This window comes from Cibotium barometz, chromosome 29 (genome assembly GCF_041138505.1).
Source record: "Cibotium barometz isolate CiBa-2024 chromosome 29, ASM4113850v1, whole genome shotgun sequence".
Classification (NCBI taxonomy): Eukaryota; Viridiplantae; Streptophyta; class Polypodiopsida; order Cyatheales; family Cibotiaceae; genus Cibotium; species Cibotium barometz.
Genome location: NC_141074.1, coordinates 14427695 through 14447425, shown reverse-complemented (window position 1 = coordinate 14447425; position 19731 = coordinate 14427695).

The following is a 19731-nucleotide window of genomic DNA, read 5'->3' as shown; positions in this document are numbered from 1 at the left end:
TTAGAGACCACCCTGCATGTTTCCACTCTTGGCGTTGAAGCGTTAGAGGGGTGGCAAAGAATCAAAGATGGTTTTGCCACTGAACTTTGTGATTTTTCATTATCTAGCATTTGAGTGGATGACTTAGGTGTGGGATTTTGAGCGGTCAGACCTAGTGTTGGTTCTTGCATTGTGACTCGTCTAGTTGCCCAATCGATATTGCACTTGGTGGCCATCATCCATTTGCGCCCTAAGTTTACAGTCCCTTCCATGGTACCCGCAGGCATAACCAAAAAGCTTTGAATTATTGTCCCCTTGTCATAGGCAACCGGAGTGTGCAGAACTCCTAAGACAGGGGTTTTTTTCTTGTTGATTCCTTGAACTTGGATAGCGCTCTTGGATAAAGGTGGTTTTCCAAGTTGACACCACACGCCATATGATAGCAAATTGTGTTGAGCTCCTGTATCCAATAATGCATTATACAGCACCTCCCCGCCGTAAGGACTCTGTAACTCAATTGGGTATCTTAGAGGCGGGTCAAATTCCAGTGCATCCTCCTCTGCTTCCTCGAAAAATACTTGCGTAATTCCCAAGTTGGCTTCTCGTTGTCGCCTAGCACGCTATTGATGTTCTTTGGCTTCGACTCTCGCTTGTATCTTTTTAAGCTCAGCTTGTTCTTTAGCTGCCTTCTTTTGATGGATTGCATGTAACTCCTCTTGGCTCAGGGGGTCATAGTATCTTTTGAATTTACTCCCATTAAGGAATCCAATGGTTTCAACTCCGTCGAGAGTCTCCCATTAAGGAATCCAATGGTTTCAACTCCGTCGAGAGTCTCCACTCTGATGGTACCTTGCAGGGTAATTTCACATACTCTATACGGTCCCTTACCAGCATATTTGAGCTTCTTCTTTTCGTTTCGCACTCCATATATCAGGACTTTATCCCCAACCTTGATGTCCTTGTCCTTTAGGTGGCGATCAAACCATTTTTTCCTTCTATCCTTTTCCACAAGGGCATTGTACACAGCCAATTGTCTTTCTTCGTTTAGTCGCTCAAGGATATACAGTCGCTCTACTAAGGGATTACCATCCCAACCCTCTTGAGTAGCAACACGAAGACTAGGAATGACAAATTCCCATGGCATGACTGCTTCTTGGCCATATACCATTTTGAATGGTGTGCAATTAATAGCCACTTTGTACACAGTACGATAGGCCCATAAAGCTATCGTAAGCTTTAGATCCCAATCCGTGCGATGAGCTTCAACTGTCTTTGTCAAAACAGAGATTAATGTCTTGTTTGTACTCTCGGCTTGGCCATTCGCTTGAGGATAATAAGGAGTAGATTTATGATGGGATATCATGAAATTTGTCGTGAGCTCCTTAATCACGTCATTTATAAAATGCGTCCCATTGTCGCTCACAAGTTCAAAAGGACAACCGAAGCATGTGATTATATTTTCAAAGAGGAACTTGGCTGTTGTCCTCGCATCTGCCTTACGTGTCGCTTTCACTTCAGGCCATTTGGTCATATAGTCAGTGGCCACAATAATATAGCGAGATTGTGTGTTTCGGGCCGCTGGGCTAATTGGACCTACAAAGTCTAAACCCCACTTTTCAAATGGTTGGTTTACTTTGATTGGATGTAGGGGCATCTGATCTTTCCGTTGGGGTTTCTTGTATCGTTGGCATTCATCGCAACCCTTCACAAAGAGTGATGCATCTTGGAACATAGTGGGCCACCAATACCCTGATTGTAAGATCTTTCGCGCAGTTAAGTCTCCTGAGAAGTGACCACCAGCTACGCCCATATGTGCCTCTTCCAAAATGTATAGATACTCATCCTCTCGGGCACAACGCCTAAGAACGTCATCCTTTCCTCTTTTATAAAGAGTCCCGGCTATTAGGCAATAGGGTTCGCATTCTTTGATTAGCTTTCGAGATAGATCTTTACGAAGCTCCTTGGGTGGAAAGCCATTAACCAAAAAGTTAACAATCTTCTCACTCCATTCAGGCATTATCTCTACCATGAACAGGGAAGTGTCAGGTAAGTCATCATCAACCCCCGTAGGAGCCTCACCATTAGGTATGCGAGTCAGCCATAACATGTTTTTTGCCAGATCTCACAATAGTGAAATCAAACTCAAGAAGAATCAATAGCCATCGTGTGATTCTTCCTGTGGAGCATGGTTTGTTTACCAGATACAACAATGCTTAATGATCCACATAGAAAACAAACTTGGTGGCAAGGAGGTAATAACGAAATTTCCTTACTACATATATCATTGCCAACCCTTCTCGTTCCGTAGTGGTGTAGTTCATCTCAGCATCATCAACTGGCAAAGCTAATGGGGTAGTCTAGCTTGTGTTCTCCAGGTTGAGTTAACACACACACCCAATAGCAAAGTTTGATGCATCAATATGCACATGGAAGAGTAAATCCCAGTTAGGCATTCTCAAGATTGGAACACTCGCCAAGGCCTTCTTTAATAGCTCATAGGCACGGTCACATTCTTTGGTCCAAATAAACTCGATGAGAAGCTTATACAATGGTCGAGCTATCTCGGCGAAGAATAGAATAAATCTTCGATAATAACCAACGTGGCCCATAAAGCGTTGGACTCCCTTATAGTTGGTGGGTGGGGGTAATTCTAGAATGACCTTGATTTTACTCTCGTCAGTGGAAATCCCATTTTTGGACACTATATGCCCTAAGATAACTCCGTGTTTAACCCAGAATTGGCATTTGAAAGGATTCAATGAGATGCGATATAATCTACACCTTTCAAATATTTTTTGTAAACACATCAAGTTCTCGTCCCAAGAGGAATGAACACAAAGATCATCTAAGAAAGCTTCACAGAAGTCCCTTAGATATTCCTTAAAGGCCGTGTTTATCAATCGTTGGAATGTTGCAGGTGCATTGGTCAAGCCAAAAGCCATGACGCGAAAGGCAAACACTCCAAACTCTGTGATAAATGTTGTTTTAGCTTGGTCCTCGACTGCAATTGTGATCTGATTGTAACCCAAGTACCCATCTAAAAAGCTATATGCCTCTTTGCCTGCGACTCTTTCAAGCACATGTTCAGAATATGGCAAGGGGTAATGATCCCTTCTAGTGGCTGCATTAACCTTTTTGAGATCAACGCACACTCTGAGTTTCCCATTCTTCTTTGGTACGATGACTATCGGAGAAACCCATTCTGAGTGCTCAATAGGGTATATGAATCCACATTTTACAAGCTTTTCAATTTTCTCTTGTACAATCTTTGCATACTTAGGATTCATTGGGTAGGGACGTTGCTGGACTGGTTTAGCAGTGCTAATCATTGGAATCATGTGTTACACCACCGAGGGTGGAACACCCTTCATATCATGATATGTCTAGGCAAATATGTCCTTGAATTCCTTAAGAAGCTTCGTAAGTGTAGCTTCTTCCGCCTTGGTGAGGTCTTGAGCAATAAAAACTGGTTTAGACTCCTCACCCAGATCTGCTAAGTCTATCTCCTTATTAACTACCGCAGGGCCATCGTAGACACCGCTACTCCCATTGGTAGGCGTTCGTTGGGCTTTTGTGTAGACCACTTTACGTTCCCCTATATGGTAAATGATTTGAAATGCTCGGGTGCGGGGTGTAAGTCTACTGGTTCTTGTTGTGCCAGGCTTTTTTCTTTCAATTCCGCTTCCTTTTGTTGCTGAGCCAACTCTTGGTTTTGCCGCCTTCTTGCAGTACGACTTAGTTTTGGCTTCTCTTTGATTTCTAATTGGGCGATGTCATGAGGTTGCGGAATACACCACATGACACTTTGGAGGTATTGTCCCCAATTATCCGCTAACTTTCGATGAGCGTCAATGGCTCCTACATAACTAAGCCATTCTGCAGTGGATCTCTCTTTGTTTATTGTAGTTCGTACATTGGCTCGATAGCATTGTCGCTTATGTCTCGTTTTCTTCTTACCAAGTTTTTGATTTTTGTTTCTGTCAGATTCGGACTCACTTGGTCGATCTTCACTTTCGGATGAACTGTAGGAGGTCACTGTCCTAGGCCTTGAGCACCTTGCTTCCACATTTGGGTGAATATTTGATTCATCCCCCGCCCTCAGGCTCAGAGTTAGTTTCTTCTTGAGATTCATACTCAGAGTTGCATTGGTCAGAGTCTTCGCTACTTTCAGTGTCAGTGGACTTTTGCCACTTTCTCGCCATCAGGAGTCAAGTGCATAACACCTATCATGTTTATTGGCACTAACGGTGGCATATCTTGCCCCTCAGCAGGTGTTACCCAACTTGTGCCTCTATTTCCCCATGTGTCTATGGTTGCCGCTAGGTGTACCCAATCCGTGTTATCCGACTCAGTCATACCCGGTAGGACATCCATATAAGGAGAATCTTTCCCATCATCAGTCTCTTTTTTGCATGTATAGCAATACCTTAATGGGGTGGAGTGAACAGTGGTATCTGATCGATTATCAATGATAACCTTACTTCCTAAAGGATGTGCACGACCATTCTCAAGATCAACTCGAATGACAGAGTCCTGGAATTGTAGATAGACATGGTTTTTCGACCAGTCATGTACCATTTGTGCTTCCCTCATGAAAGGACATCCTAAGATCATTTGATATGACATAGGATGCTTGGAGAAATCCATTACAATGAAGGTATGTCTTACCTTGTATCCCAAAACCTTGATCTTAAGGTCCCTTAACATTCCAATAGGTTTAGCAATAGTTCCGTTTGCCATCTTAACCACTATGTTCGTGACTTCAAGGTGAGGTCTCCCCATAGATTCCCAACACTTTTTAGTCACAATGCTCACTCCAGCACCACCATCAAGGATTCCCTTTAGAGTTAATCCCTTGGTAGTAATGGGGAGGGTTGCATTAGATTCGTCACTTTCAAAGTACTGTCCGAACTTGTTAACAGGTATTTCAACGACCGAATCTTCATCTAAGTTGGGTTGTAGATCCCAATGCTCCCCTTCATCTTGAAGCGTGACGGGTCTATCCATATTTGCAAATTGTGGTAGCCCCGCCTTTAGTTCTCCATTGAGAAATGCCCGAAGAGCTAAGAATAGCTCAGGATCTCCGTATAATTTGGATATGATCGTGGTTTTGATTTCAGAGGACATGAAATCCATTAGCTTGGACACATTCAACAGTACTTTTCGAGATATCGCCCCTTGACTAGGGATTGGTGAAGATGGAATTACTTCCTCTTCGATGGGGTCAGGCATTCCTTCACTAAACATTCTTTCCAGCAAGAAGGGTGTTTGCCCACTTCCTGATGTCCTATTCTCACTTTCTTCCCGAATGATACTAGGTATAGCTAACGGTTTATGGTTCCTGTGAGGCTGAACTTGCGTAGGAAACACTATGTCTGGAATTTTGATTTTTCTTGGGTTTGGCTCCAGTTCTCTTTGTGTTTCTTCCACCAAACCCCTTAAGTGTTGCACTTGTTCAATCTCCTCAACTGGGTTTGGGTAAGTTCCAATCTTTTTCTTGAGGGTTTTTGGCCCACGTGGCTTGTCTTGGGGAGTCTCAGTTAGTTTGGGTGGTCGAGAGGGCATTAACTGACTTGGTTGTGGGGCCGAGGAAGTTTCCTTCTGTTTTCCCTTATTTATGTACTCGCTTGATTCTCCTTCGTTGAGCTCCCGAGTGGGTTCCTCCCTTAAGGTAGTGGCTTTGGTCCCCATGGTTTCTATTGAATCAGAATCATCTTCAGGATCATTCATATACACGGGGTCGTCTCCTGTCCCTATGTTAGTCTTTGAACTAGGCTTGGAGCTCGTGGCATTAAGCGATCTCTTCCGCCGTGTTTTCTTTTTCTTTGCCTGAGCGATTCATGCAGTATCCCTCTCTTCAAGAATATAGTTTTGATTTTGAAGCATTGACCGTGTAACTACATTCACGGGTACAACAGGTGTGGTTTCTCGTGCTTGGTTGGTGACCTCAACCAAATTCAATGGCGTAATCTTGGGTGCATTAGGATTATGTGGACATTGAGCAATCAAATGATCTATGCCACAACGATTGCATGTAAGTACCGGCATTCCCGATGTGCTCCCTTGATTTGGTTGCATCTGAGTAGCGATCTTCTGTAGCCTATTAGGGCACTCTGCTACACGATGCGGTCCACCACACTCGTAGCATTGAAGAGGTGGTCTCCTCGCCAAGGTATTAAGGTTTTGCCCTCTTGTGGGCGAGAGCAGCCGCTTGATATACAGGCTTGACTTGCCCGAAATGATCCTCCATGTAGTACTGGGGAATCATTTCAAACGTATCAATCCCATATGGAGCAGTGGGGTCTATCTCCTCTTCATAATCCCCACACACGCTATGTGACTCACAACCCATCTGGTTTACAGGGGTAATCCTTGGATGTGGAGGTTGTGGTCCTAGCACTAGCAGTGGTAACGGCACAGACTGGACTACATTCGGGTTCCTTGGAACTATGTGCTGTGACGGTTGCTCAATAGGTTGTGCAGGCATTAGCGCGGGTACTTGAGGTGTGTTTGACCAGGCTAGTGGTGCCTGATTCGCCAACATTCGCTTAAGTACTAGGCAATCTTTAGATTGATTGGCCATACTTACCACATGCATTGCAATTCCCATTGAATTTGACTCTGAATGTGGGACATTCACTCGTGCTATATGGTCCTAAGCAAACCAAACACCATTGTTGCTCTCTTCTTGGGTACATATGGCTATTTTGAGGAGCTCGATTACCCCTAAAGTATTCTTGGAGAGCCTTAGTAAGGTCGGTCACAGACATTTCGGATATCTTGGACTCCTTGGCAATAGGTTTTACCGTCATTGGCTCGTGCCCAGATACTTGCAAACTAACAGATTTTGTCTCCGAAGACACCTTTTTACCTGCAATCATCAAGTTGTCTTCTAACTGGATTGCATTGGCAGTGACTGCTTCCCACATTGTAAGACCTCTAATGACTAGGCCATTGTATATGTCCTCGTGGTGCAATCCTCGGATGAATCTATTGAGAAGTTGGTTATTATTGAAGCACTCATTGGGAGTGCAGCGAGAATTTAGATGCTTCAATCGACTTATAAAGTCTCACTGACTCCCCTTCCTCGCGTTCAGCTTTTTGGAGTTGAGATGCTACTCCCCAAAGCACACCCTCACATATGTATTCTTTCAAGAACAATCTCTTGAGAGTGGGGTAGTGAGTGCCCCCTTCAACCCTTAAGGTTCGATACCAATCTCCGGCCTTCCCACTCAAGGTTAAGCCTTACAGTTATGCAGCTCATTGTGCTCTTCCAAGGAATCACACACGTGTTCAAAGACTTCAATGTGCTTCCTAACATCCTCGTTACCACTGAAGCTTTGAGTGAGCTTAGCCACTTGTACTGCCTTGCTTCTAGGTTCTCTCTCAGGCATACCTCGCATGTTTTCTGTAATAGATCATCCGATCGTCTGAGCAAACGCTGCGAGATCACCTAGGTGAGAAAGCATAGCTGGTGGAGGCACTTTTGGGATAGCTTGGCTGATAGAAGTTGGTGTTGGTTTGGGTATGTTGGCAAATGACGTAGGATATGATATGTGGCTAGGCCTAGCTCCTCTTGGATAAGGGTTGTGATAAGGCGGTCGTGGAGCATATGCCATTGGCATACTAAGAGGCGTAGGAGCTACATGAGCATGAGTAGCGAGAGTACATAGGGTCGATAGGCACTGGCACGCACTGTTGTAGGTACTGTTCCACTAGGTAGCGGTGTCGTACTAACTACAGTGGTAACAGGTGTGCTTTCTGTCATGCTCATCATTGGGGTAGGCATTGTGGATTCCTTAATGGAAAGTTGAGCCAAGGCTAAAGTTACTACTCGTGGGCTCAACCTGCATTGAGACTCCAGGCGAAACAACATACGAAGGGTCTATGGGACTCACCGAGGGAGTCTCCAATTGTGATAGGGTTGGTTGTTTGGCCTTGCCCGTATCCAAAAATCTCATAGGGCTAGTGGAAACTAAGTTCACTCCCCTATTTTGCCTCTCAATTTGGATAATTCTATGAATAACCTCACATATCATTTGTTGTTGCTCCTCTAGATTAGTGGCACTAGATGTAGATCGTAGGACTTCTAACCAACCTACATGGTATGTGTAACCCGTGTATAGGTCAGTTAGAGTCTCTGTGTGTAGATCATATTTCTAATTTTCATTGAGAAATATCCCATCCAGACTTGGTGTGCCAAACGGTTCTCTTGAAGTGGACGCAATGTCACTTCTTATGGATTGGCTTCTAGGGACCTCTACTTTAGGAGGCACGTCGGAAGGTGGTAGCTCAGTAGGGCCCTCATTAAACGAAGTGGGTAGAATATCCACATGGACACTCTTTGGGAAGGTAGGGTCTACATGAGATGTGAATGGCGAATCCACTACCCCTCCTTCTTCATTTACTTCGCTTGTCGCATGTTCAGAGCGTGTAGCTCTACTAAAGGTCTCTATTAGACGACTAAACATGCTAGATCCGGGTTGTGGGGTCCAAACTGGCATGTTTTGGCTTGTCTCCTTAGGGTTCTTGGTAGGGTGCCCTTCCATGGCTTCTGAGTCAGAGGACGAGTCACTATTTACTATTCGTGGATCTTGGGTTGCACTCCCTTGGGTTCCAGCCACCGAAGGCCAAGATGCCAACGTGGAGGGATGGTGTGAGCCTACGTAAACTGAAACGCTTTCTAGTGGCTCAGGCTCTAGTACCCGACCAGAACGTAGATGCATGTGACGTGGGTACCCTACGGGTGTTGGTGACTACCTTTGAAGCCCACACAAGTGGTTTCTTAGGTGTTTTGCACCCCGTTTTTTCTTGTTTTTATATTGTTTTTAACCCGTTTCTAACCCCCTTACTTATGGTCGAACCTGAACTAGGGCGTGTGATAGCTCGAAACGAGCGTATCGTTTAGAGGGTCCTAGCGTGCTTTACAGCACTGTGTTCACCTATACAGAGCTCTTGTGCGGTGAAGGCCTATTTGCTTGTGGAGGAAAGGGTGAAGGCTTTCAAATGCTCACTTCACTCCTTGGGGGGTGGTCTACATATAGGGCACAACTTCCCATAAGCTCTCACTTGAAAGAAAGCTATGGAGGCTCACTCTCCTTTATATATATATCAAAAGACCGAGACCAAGACCGAGGCCGGGGTCAATTGGGGGTTTTTCTTTTCAAAATTTTTTTCTCCAAATAAAAAATCTTTCCTCTTCACACGTTTGGTTTTTTTCTTTGAAAATAAAATATTTTTTTTTTATTTTTTTAATTTTTTTTTCACAATTGGTTTTTTTTTGGGATAAGTTTTCTGGTGTTTCTTTCTAGGGTTCAGACTTTGCCGCGACGCAGTTCGCACACAGCACAGGCCTGGGGATTCAGAAATCCCCCCTCGCACACGCAGAAAATCAGATAACAGAACGTGCGCCCACACGCGGAGCGAAAAAATAACAAAAGAAACAGAAATGTAGAAGACAAATTACAGAAACAGATTGCAAAACACAGAAAAACCTCAACAACAAACACACAGACGCCTTTCCTACAGTGTAAATTTCACTTCACGCAGTAGCCCGAGCTGCAAACTGAAGCTTGGTGTAGAGCAACTCCCTGGCAGCGGCGCCAGAAATGTGCGCTTTTACCGCACAGGTCGTAGCTGGGGACTTGCCGAACACCGTATGCGAGCCACGAATGGCTGCAAGCATACAACCAGGAAAGCAAGCTCAAACAGAATGCAAAAGGTGTGTCACTCACCGCTCAACTGCCGCCTTGAAGCATTCCCGCGTCGCAGTGAAGAAGGAGCCACCGTCGTCGCTCTACCGCCTCTCCTCCGCCTTGCCGCTACACAGTGCTCGATCGCTCTCTCACTCTCTCTCTCTCTCTCTCTCTCTCACACGCGCAGGAGAAGGAAACCAAGGAGATAAGGCAAGAGCACTCTTGTATTCACAACACATGAGAATGAGGGTTTTAGGGTCACATTTGACTCCTATAGGTGACTTGGCTATTCACACATGGACGCCCATACATGACCGGCCGATCCTAACCCTTATCTTATTGATATTCAAGGTGTGCCTCTCATCGGCGATCACCCAATCCCTTTATCCTTTGCATATGGTGCCGACAAGCCCGGCCCATGACTCAGAATAGTTAAACTAATTACATGATGTAAAACATAGTATGTCTCTCAATGTCCGTCATAGGTTAACAGTATTCTAAAAGTGTCATTTTCATTCTTTGCATAGAAAAATGCATAGTAGAAATATTTTATCTAAAAGTGTTATTTCCATTAGATTTTAATTCTATGCATAGAAAGAAGCATATTGGTTAATTTTTTTATTTATAAAAGAGTGATTTTCATTAGATATAAATTCTATGCATAGAAAGATGCATAAAAATTATTTTATTATTAAAAAAGAGTGATTTTTAATAGAAATAAATTCTATGCATAGAAAGATGCATGTTGATTATTTTTTTATTATAAAAGAGTGATTTTTAATACAGTTAAATTCTATGCATAAAAAGATGCATATTGATTATTATTTTATTATAAAAGAGTGATTTTTAATACACTCAAATCACCCACCGAATCTGAAACTAAGTTGAGACCTTTGATTTTGATCTGAGGATCAAGATCTTAGAACTCGAGGAATTTTACTTGGGAATCCAAACGTGTGATCTAGAAGTCTTGGGATACGGAATTAAGATATACTCATTGTATTCAAAAGAAAATCAAAACTGAACACTTGCATAGAAACGTTGTTTTCTTAAAGGACTGTCTTACGCCAGAATGCTGGAGGGAGCATTTGGTATATGTGTGCTCTAAGGGATGTTCGGTTGCAACAGCTCGCGGGGGGAGTGTTCAAAGGACGGCTCACGCGACAAAGCCTACCCAAGTCTTGACTAGCCTCGGTATGGTTAAAAATGGTGCACTTTTAGTACGATGGACGAGGTTCCCTTCTATCCGGTTTACTCAGATGAAGGTTAGTTCAGTCTTGACCTCATTAGAAAAATTCGTTAAGAAATTCAAAATGGTGGAATCGTCCTTGCTTTCCGGGCATGGGAAATTTTTTGGTTTCGGTTTTTGGAATGACCACCAGCTTAGTCTCGTGCCCGGACATTCGAGGGGGAGGCCCCGAGTGGGAAACCTTGCCCCGTGCAAGAGGGAGCTGCTTCCGCCTACCAGCAATCGGGAACTCGGTGCGCGGAGGGCGCAGTGGGATCTCACAGTTGGTATCAGAGCGCTGTTGTAAATTTATGTAACAGCAGCAAAAATTGCTTAAAAATTTTAAAGTAAATCTGGGAAATAATGTTTTCACTTGTTTATATTATGTTGAATGAACTTCAAAAATTAAAAACTCATAAATTGATTTGGAAATTTATAGATGGATACCCCGAATCTATCTGGCATTCCTGAACTCTCCCAGAGTCAAGATATGGTAGCCTTTGCATTCGACTACCTCATCAACTCTGCTATGACCCGAGTAAGCAGAGTGAGACTTGCACGTCGTTTTGAGAGTCTTTACTTTCATGATCCTCTTGAGCGACGACGGTATATGTGGTTCTGTGGAGGACGATGTATTAATGTCACTACCAGTCAGCGTCAGAGGCTCTTGATGGTTTGAAGGATCTACTCTTGTTTGCAACAAGAGTGGCCACCAATTCTTTAGAAGAGGGAATGGTCAAAAACTAGTGAATTATTAAGAAATTCACAGTTCTTGGCTCTTGGGAGAGGAGTAGAGTAACAATGCATAAAACACTATTAAGCTTCAACAAAAGGGGGAGGCTTCTATTTAAAGAAAAAAGTGAGCTTCTAACTAAGCAAACTGATTCTAGAATTTTCCAGATCAGTTTGGTCAATTTTTGACCATTTTTAGGTCAGTTTAGCTTACTTGTTGGAACTAGACTTGAATTAGGAGAGAGGAGAGATGAAATATCTCAATTGTTTATAATTTTAAACTCCACCACACATGTGAAGTAGGCGCCTCCTTCATGAGGGGGGAATTCCCATTGTGAGGTGTCAAAAATCCATTTTTTTAGTAATTCCTTTGGTCCTTAGTCCACTCTTCATCTTATGTGAGTATTTACTCATTTTTGGGGGGATTTTCTTTATTTCTTCTATTTATATTCTCCACACATTTGGATGAATCTGATTGGCCCCTCAAAACCTTAATTTAAAATTTTCTGAAAATTTGGACCCCTAGGATAAGGGCTTTTGAACAGATTATACTTAATTTTTAATGCACCTTAATAATAAGAAACTTTTGTTTCGGGGGAACTTATTTTAATAAGAAGAGATATTTTTTCATCCAAAAATATTCAAAATCTGAATAACCTCTCTCTAGAACATTTTTTCTCTCTAGGCCAAAATAGGTAGAAACAAGATCTTTTATATTTTTGAAAAGGGATTTGATTACAGAGGAAGATGCTGGACATCTTGAGAGGCTCGAGAGGAATCTTACATTCTCTCCCACTTGAAAAACATGAGATGTCCTCATCTTGAAAATTGGAGGTAATCCCGCAACAGTTTGGCTTCTTTCTCCCAGGTGGCATCTTCAAAAGGATAGAAATTCTATTTGACCAATAATTCTCTCAAAATTCTGTTCCTGAGAACCTTTTCTCGAACATGAAGGATTTCTTCAGGTTAGAGTTCCATCTGTCCTTGGGTTGAAGAAGTTAAGATTTCATCATCAAGCACATGATTCGGGCTTGGTACATACTTTTTAAGAAGGTTGACATGAAATACATTATGTACTTTGAGATGAGGTGGCAGAAGAAGCTCGTAGGCTAAGTCACCTACTTTCTAATAAGATATGGCCCACAATATCAATGGGATAACTTCTTGTACTTCCCAAGAGATCGAGAACTTCTTTTAGGGCGTACTCGAATGAAGACCATATCTGCTTCTTCGAATTCTTTGTCTGTCCTCTTCTTATCTACATACTGCTTCGATCTATCCTGGGTAGCTTTTATATCTTTACGAATTGGCTGCATCTGCTGCTCCATGTCATCAAGCATCTATCTGGACATCTCAACCCTAATCAATGGGTCGGACCAAGTTAATGGATTAACCAATCTTGTCCATACAAAGCTTTGAAAGGGCTCATCCCAATACTTCTGTGATAATAAGCATTGTAGGCGAACTCGACTAGGTGCAGATAGCTTAGCCACTTCTTGGGTTCCCTGCCACCACAGCATGACCGAAGTATATCTTTGATTACTTGGTTTACCCTTTTTGTTTGACCATCGGTCTCAGGGTGGTAAGCTGTGCTGCTGAGATCCAAGAAAGTTCCTACTACTTCAAAAAATGCAGTCCAGAATCTTGACGTGAATTTGGGATCTCGATCACTTACTATTCTTCTGGGTAGGCCATGCAATCGGAAGATTTCCTTGAGGAACACTCTGGCCACATCCACTATGGTGTAGGTTTCTTTTACTGGAATCAGATGGGCAACTTTGGAAGCACTCTGGCACCTGGCAGACCATTGAAACGGGATATTCTTCTTGAGAAGATTTGTCACGGGGAAGCTATGAGAGCATACTTTGGTATAAAAATTCTATACCAACCAGTCAATCCCAAGAATCCTCTGACTTCTTTCACTGTCTTTGGTTCAGGCCAATCTATGACTGCATGGACTTTTGCGAAATCTGGAGAAATTCCATCTTTTGATACCAGAAAGCCCGACTTATTCAACATGGTCGGCAGAGAAAGTGCATTTGCTCTTTTTTGCAAAGAGTTGGTGCTTCCTTAGAATCTCAAGAACTTTTCTGACATGAGCTTCATGGTCAGCTGCATTCTTTGAGTAAATCAGAATATCATAAAAGAAAACAAGAACAAAATCATCCAAGTATTCTTTGAGAATGTCCTGCATTAAGCGATTGAATGTAGCTGGGGCATTTGTCAATCCAAACGGCATGACAGTGAATTCATAATGCCCATACCAAGTATTGATGGCTGTCTTCAGGATATCTTGCTCATTAATCTTGATGTGATAATACCTTGATTTGAGATCTATCTTTGTGAAGATCTGGGCTCCACTTAGCCTGTCTAGAAGCTCATCAATTTTGGGGATAGGATACTTATTCTTAATTGTCATCTGATTGAGACCTCTGTAGTCCACACAGAGTCTTAGCGTTCCATCTTTCTTTTTCTGAAAGAGAACTGGCACACCCCAAGGTGAAACACTGGGTCTTATAAACCCTTGTTCTAACAGTTGTCTAAGGTGTTCCTTGAGTTTGATGGCTTCAGGAATTGGCATTTTGTATGTGTGCAAGGCTACTGGATTGAGCTACGGGGGTCAATTCTATGACATGATCTACTTCTCGAATTGGGGGCATCTCTGTTAATTCTGTTGGGAATAAATCATCATATGGCTAAGGTTCTTTAGCTTTTAACTTTGAGTCTACTGGATTCATTTTGAGACAAGATAAATGTGCTACTTCTTTCTAAGTCCTTTTAGTAACTTAGAAGCTTTTACTAACTGCAGACTAGGGGATCCTGAAATTCCGGTTCCTTGAACTTTGTTTTCGTGAAGGTCACGGAAGGAGATGGTTCCATTATGACAGTGAATGTCAGCTTGATTTTTGTGGAGCCAATCCATTCCAAGGATCCCGTCGAAAACTCCCCAAGGTATAACTCTGAATTGACAGTCAGTTAAATTCCCATCTAAGTTGAACTGAATACGATCTGTCTCAAGGTGAGTGAAAAGAATCTTCCCACTTGCCAATTCAACTTGCATAGGTTTCCTTGATTTCTGATCTAAGACTAGCTTACACAAGTATCCAGGGGAAATAAAAGAATGAGTACTGCCTGAATCAATCAAAAGCTTAAAAGGCTTACCCTGATACTCAGCTGGAGTATGAATGACAGAGAATTGATGGTTTGGCCCTTGGTTTTCAATTGTAGCATAAATCTGTCCTCTTTCCTCTTCCACTACTTCTGCAATTGTGACTACTCTGGCTGCTGCAGTCTGATGCGGGACTCTTTCTCTTTGGTTGCCCTAGTTTTTGGAAGGAGTTCTGAGGCTACTCTGGACAGAGGTAGACGGCTGAGAGCTGGAGTTCTTCTGGGATTTCCCTGATTTGGGCGAGATGGACCTTGATTAGACTGATAGGAAGGGGTTGGTCTTTGAACTCTTGGTCCTTGACTTCCCTGTCCCCTTGACATGGCAGGAGTCGGGTAGTCTTTCAGCTGGTGACCAAAACCCTGGAATCCAAAACACCTAATCTTCCCGCATCTTGATTTTGAATTGGGCCTTGCTACCTCTTTGGGGGAGGAAAGTTTGAAGTACTTCCTGGGGTTTGGAATCTTTTAAAGTTAGAGGGTGCAGGCTTTGGCGGGACCTTAACAACAAAGGCTTTGGCAAAGTCCTTTGTCATTCTTACTACTTCGGCCATTGAGACACGTTTGGCATTCTTTACTAAGGTGTAGCCAATTACATCCAAGTATTCCTCCATTGCCTCAATCCACTTTTCCACTATTTCACCTAACTGTTCTCCTTCACCCTTGAAGGGACCATGTTGGGATCTATGGGCTTTTCAAATATCCGGATCTAACTCTTCGTCATCATTTAGAGGATCCAGTTGCCTTGCACGGGCCGCGCGCCTCATGATTCTGACAAAACCAGATTTTTGTCAACTTAACTTTGACAACAGATTTATGATTATTTAATTTTTACGATTTATTCTTTAAACAGATAATTATTTCATCATACATCATGAAACAAGATTTACTCTGATAATTTTATTAACCATATTCACAATCATGAAAACAATTTGGATTTTTTTTTGCAAAACATCGTTTATTATCAAAAGTTTTCGATATATACATAGAGCATCACGACTCCCCAAAAATCACTGCCTCAATCGTATTCGCATAAAGAAGCAAAATTGCAAAGGAGACATACCATGGTACACACGATTCATTATAGAAAGAGGTACTGTAATTCTATCTCTAGGAATAAAGCGGCTAAGAAGCCTAAAAACTCGACATTAAGTTTTGAAGTTCCTGGGTGAATGATCAAAGAGTTGCACATGCTGAACAAGCCCTAGCCTTATCAGAATCATGGCTAAGGAAATATTCTGCCTGAGCCTCTGACGCTGACTGGTACTGACATTAATACATCGTCCTCCACAGAATCACATATACCGTCGTCGCTCAAGAGGATCAAGAAAGTAAAGACTCTCAAAATGACGTGCGAGTCTGACTCTGCTTACTCGGGTCGTAGTAGAGTTGATGAGGTAGTCGAATGCAAAGGCTATCATATTGTGACTCAGGAGAGTTCAGGAATGCCAGATAGATTCGGGGTATCCATCTATAAATTTCCAAATCAATTTATGAGTTTTCAATTTTTGAAGTTCATTCAACATAATATAAACAAGTGAAAACATTATTTCCCAGATTTACTTTAAAATTTTTACGTAATTTTTGCTGTTGTTACGTAAATTTACAACAGCGCTCTGATACCAACTGTGAGTTCCCACTGCCCCCTCCGCGCACCGGCGGATTCCCGATTGTTGCTCGCATACAGAGATTTGCTGTTTCAAAGAATTCTTCAGAGAAAAGGTGTTGATTCACCTCAAAGTAATTTTTCAATGAGCAATATTGTTCAGGTGGAAGATGTTGATTTCAAAGTTCCTACCATATCAGTCAAATATCAGGGCCAATCCATACATGGAGTTCTTTTGGATGGTGGATCAGGAGTTAACATACTTCCTGAGTCAGTTTATATTCAATGTGGGAGCCAGTAGTTGCATCCAGCACCTTTTCAGGTTAAAATGGCTGATGAGAGGAGATTACAACCTTTAGGTTTGTTAAAAAACCAGGAGATCTTCGTTGCAGGATTGAAGTTTATGGTCAACTTTGTAGTACTCAGGATGCAATCAGGAAACTTGGCCTACCCAATGCTCCTTGGAAGACCCTGGTTCAGGCAGGCTAAGTTAAAGCAAGATTGGGGAGCTAATATGGTGATCTTGAAACAGGGGAACCAGAAACAGACTTTACCCATGACATCTACTATAACTATGTCACAGGAGCAAAGAGCTTTGTGGGCACAAGGCATACACCTGGCAGATGAAGTAGAAGATGATGAGAGGAAGAATATTTGAAGGCCAATCCAGCAGTTGTCCCAGTGTTTGATATAAATGTGATGACTATTTTGGGAGATTATGAGGATTGTTTTGCTATAGCTACAGAAGGGGAGACAGACCAGCAATTATAAGATATTCAAACAGGGACTGAGATGACTAAGGAACAGTTTAGAGTTCTACAGGAATCAGAGCTGTCACAGTCAGAGGAGATGCAAAATGGTCTATCAACAACTGATTAGGCTATTGCAATAGCAGAGCAAAGATATGAAAACAGTATGAAGAAATCAACTAGAGTTATGGAGGATGATCTGAATGAATGGAATTTGGGAACAGACCCTAAACTTGTCAAAGTTAGTGTTGATGTGGAAGGAGAATTCAAAGACAATCTTTTGAAATTATTAATGGAATACAAGGACATTTTTGCATGGGAATATTCAGATATGAAGTGGATTGATCCTGCATTTTATTCCCATAGGATTAATTTGAAGCAAGATGCTAAGCCTGTTATCCAACCGAGGTACAGAATGAATCCTAACTATGCAAAGCAGGTTAAAGATGAAATTGACAAGTTGCTCAAGGTGGGGTACATGAAGCAACATGGCTATCTCCAATCATAGTAGTTCCCAAGAAAAATGGAAGAATCAGAGTTTGTGCGGATTATAGAAAGCTCAATGCAACCACCATCACAGATCCTTTTCCATTACCTTTTGCAGATACTCTGCTAGATTCAGTTGGTTGCAGGGCATCAAATGTATAGTTTTTTGGATGGGTTCTCAGGATATAATCAAATCAGGATGCACCCTGATGATGAACACAAAATAGCCTTCATTACAGAGTGGGGAGCATTTGTGTTCACAGTAATGAGCTTTGGATTAAAAAAAAGACCACCAGCTTTCTCAGAGGTGGCAAGAAGAGTGTTTGAGCCCTATTTGTCTTCTTTTATGAGGGTATTTATGGATGATTTCAGTGTGTTTGGATCCAAAGAGATGCATTTGGAGCACTTGAGGAAAGGTTTTGAGAGATGCAAGAAGTATGGTATGCCATTGAATCCATACAAATGTGCAATTGCAGTTAAAAGAGGAGGCTTGTTGGGCCACGTAGTTTCAGAGGAAGGTATACAGGTGGATCCAAGAAAAATTCAGAGCATCATAAAGTCCAAGAGCCCAATGAATCTGAAGGAAACATCTAGGTTTGTGGGTCAGATCAAGTGGCATAGTAGACATTTAAGATACTTGTCAGATGTATGTGCACCCTTCTCACATTTAACCAAGAAAGGAGTAGAATTTAGGTGGTCAGAGGCCCAGAAAAAGGCATTTCAGACTTTAAAGAAGATGATGGTGGTAGCTCCAATTTTGTAGCCTCTTGACTGGTCTTTACCATTCCATGTATTTGTTGATGCCTCAGACATTGCAGTAGGAGCTGTTCTTATGCAGGCAAAAATCAAGAATTGGTTCAGACCTGTCTACTATGCAAGTAGAATGCTAACTTCAGCTGAGAGGAATTACTCAGTTATAGAGAGAGAAGCTTTGGGCATGGTGTTCTCTTTATAGAAATTTAGACATTATCTCTTGGCTAACAAAGTCTTCTTCCATGTTGACCATCAAGCTCTGTTATTTCTTGTGAAGAAACCACAGTTGACAGGAAGGTTAGCAAGATGGATGTTGTTGCAAGAATTTGACTTTGTGATAGTACACACTCCAAGGAATCAGCATGCTGTGGCTGATTATTTAAGCAGACTTGAAAGTAAGGAGGATGCTGCAGGAGTTAATGATTATTTCCCTGACTCTGATCTGTTTGCTGTTCAGAGCTGGAGCTCTGACTCCTTTTATGATCAAATGTTGTTGTTTCTCCACTGATGGATTGCTACCAAAAGAGATGAGTGTGGATCAGAAAAGGAAGTTTGTGCTGAAAAGCAAGCCATTCTTAGTCATTGCAGGAGCATTGTATAGAAAGGGGATAGATCAGATAATAAGAAAATTTGTTCCTGATTTTGAACAAGCAGTAGTGGTACAAGAGGCACATGCAGGGTTGTCTGGAGGTCACTTCTCAAGGGAGATAACAGGAAAGAAGATTTTACAATCAGGTTTGTGGTGGCCAACAGTTTTGAAGGATGCTCACACATATGCCAAGGAATGTTTGGTTTGTCAGCAAGTGGGCCAACCCAATTCTAAAGATAGGATGTCAGACCACCCTGTGCTACCTCTAGATCCATTTCAGAAATGGGGATTAGATTTTGTGGGTCCTATCAAGCCAAAGAGCAAGACAGGTAAGAGTTACATTCTGGGCTACAGATTATTGTACTAAATGGGTAGAAGGAGTGGCTGTTAGAGACAATAAAGCAGCTAGTGTGGCCAAATTCTTGTATAGTAACATCATGACAAGGTTTGGATGTCCCATTGAGCTTGTCAGTGATGATCAGGGAACACACTTCTTGAATGATGTTATCAGAGAGCTGACTCAAACCCATATGATTTTGCATAAGAAGTCCACTCCCAATCATCCTCAGGAAAATGGACAGGCTGAGAGTTCAAACAAAATCCTGCTTAAAATCATTAAGAAGATTGTTCAGGACAACAAGTCTTATTGGGATATGAAATTGGACTCAGCTTTGTCATGCCTTTAAAGTAACCACTGGAATGACTTCTTTTAGGCTTGTTTATGGGTTAGAAGCAGTAGTACCCATGGA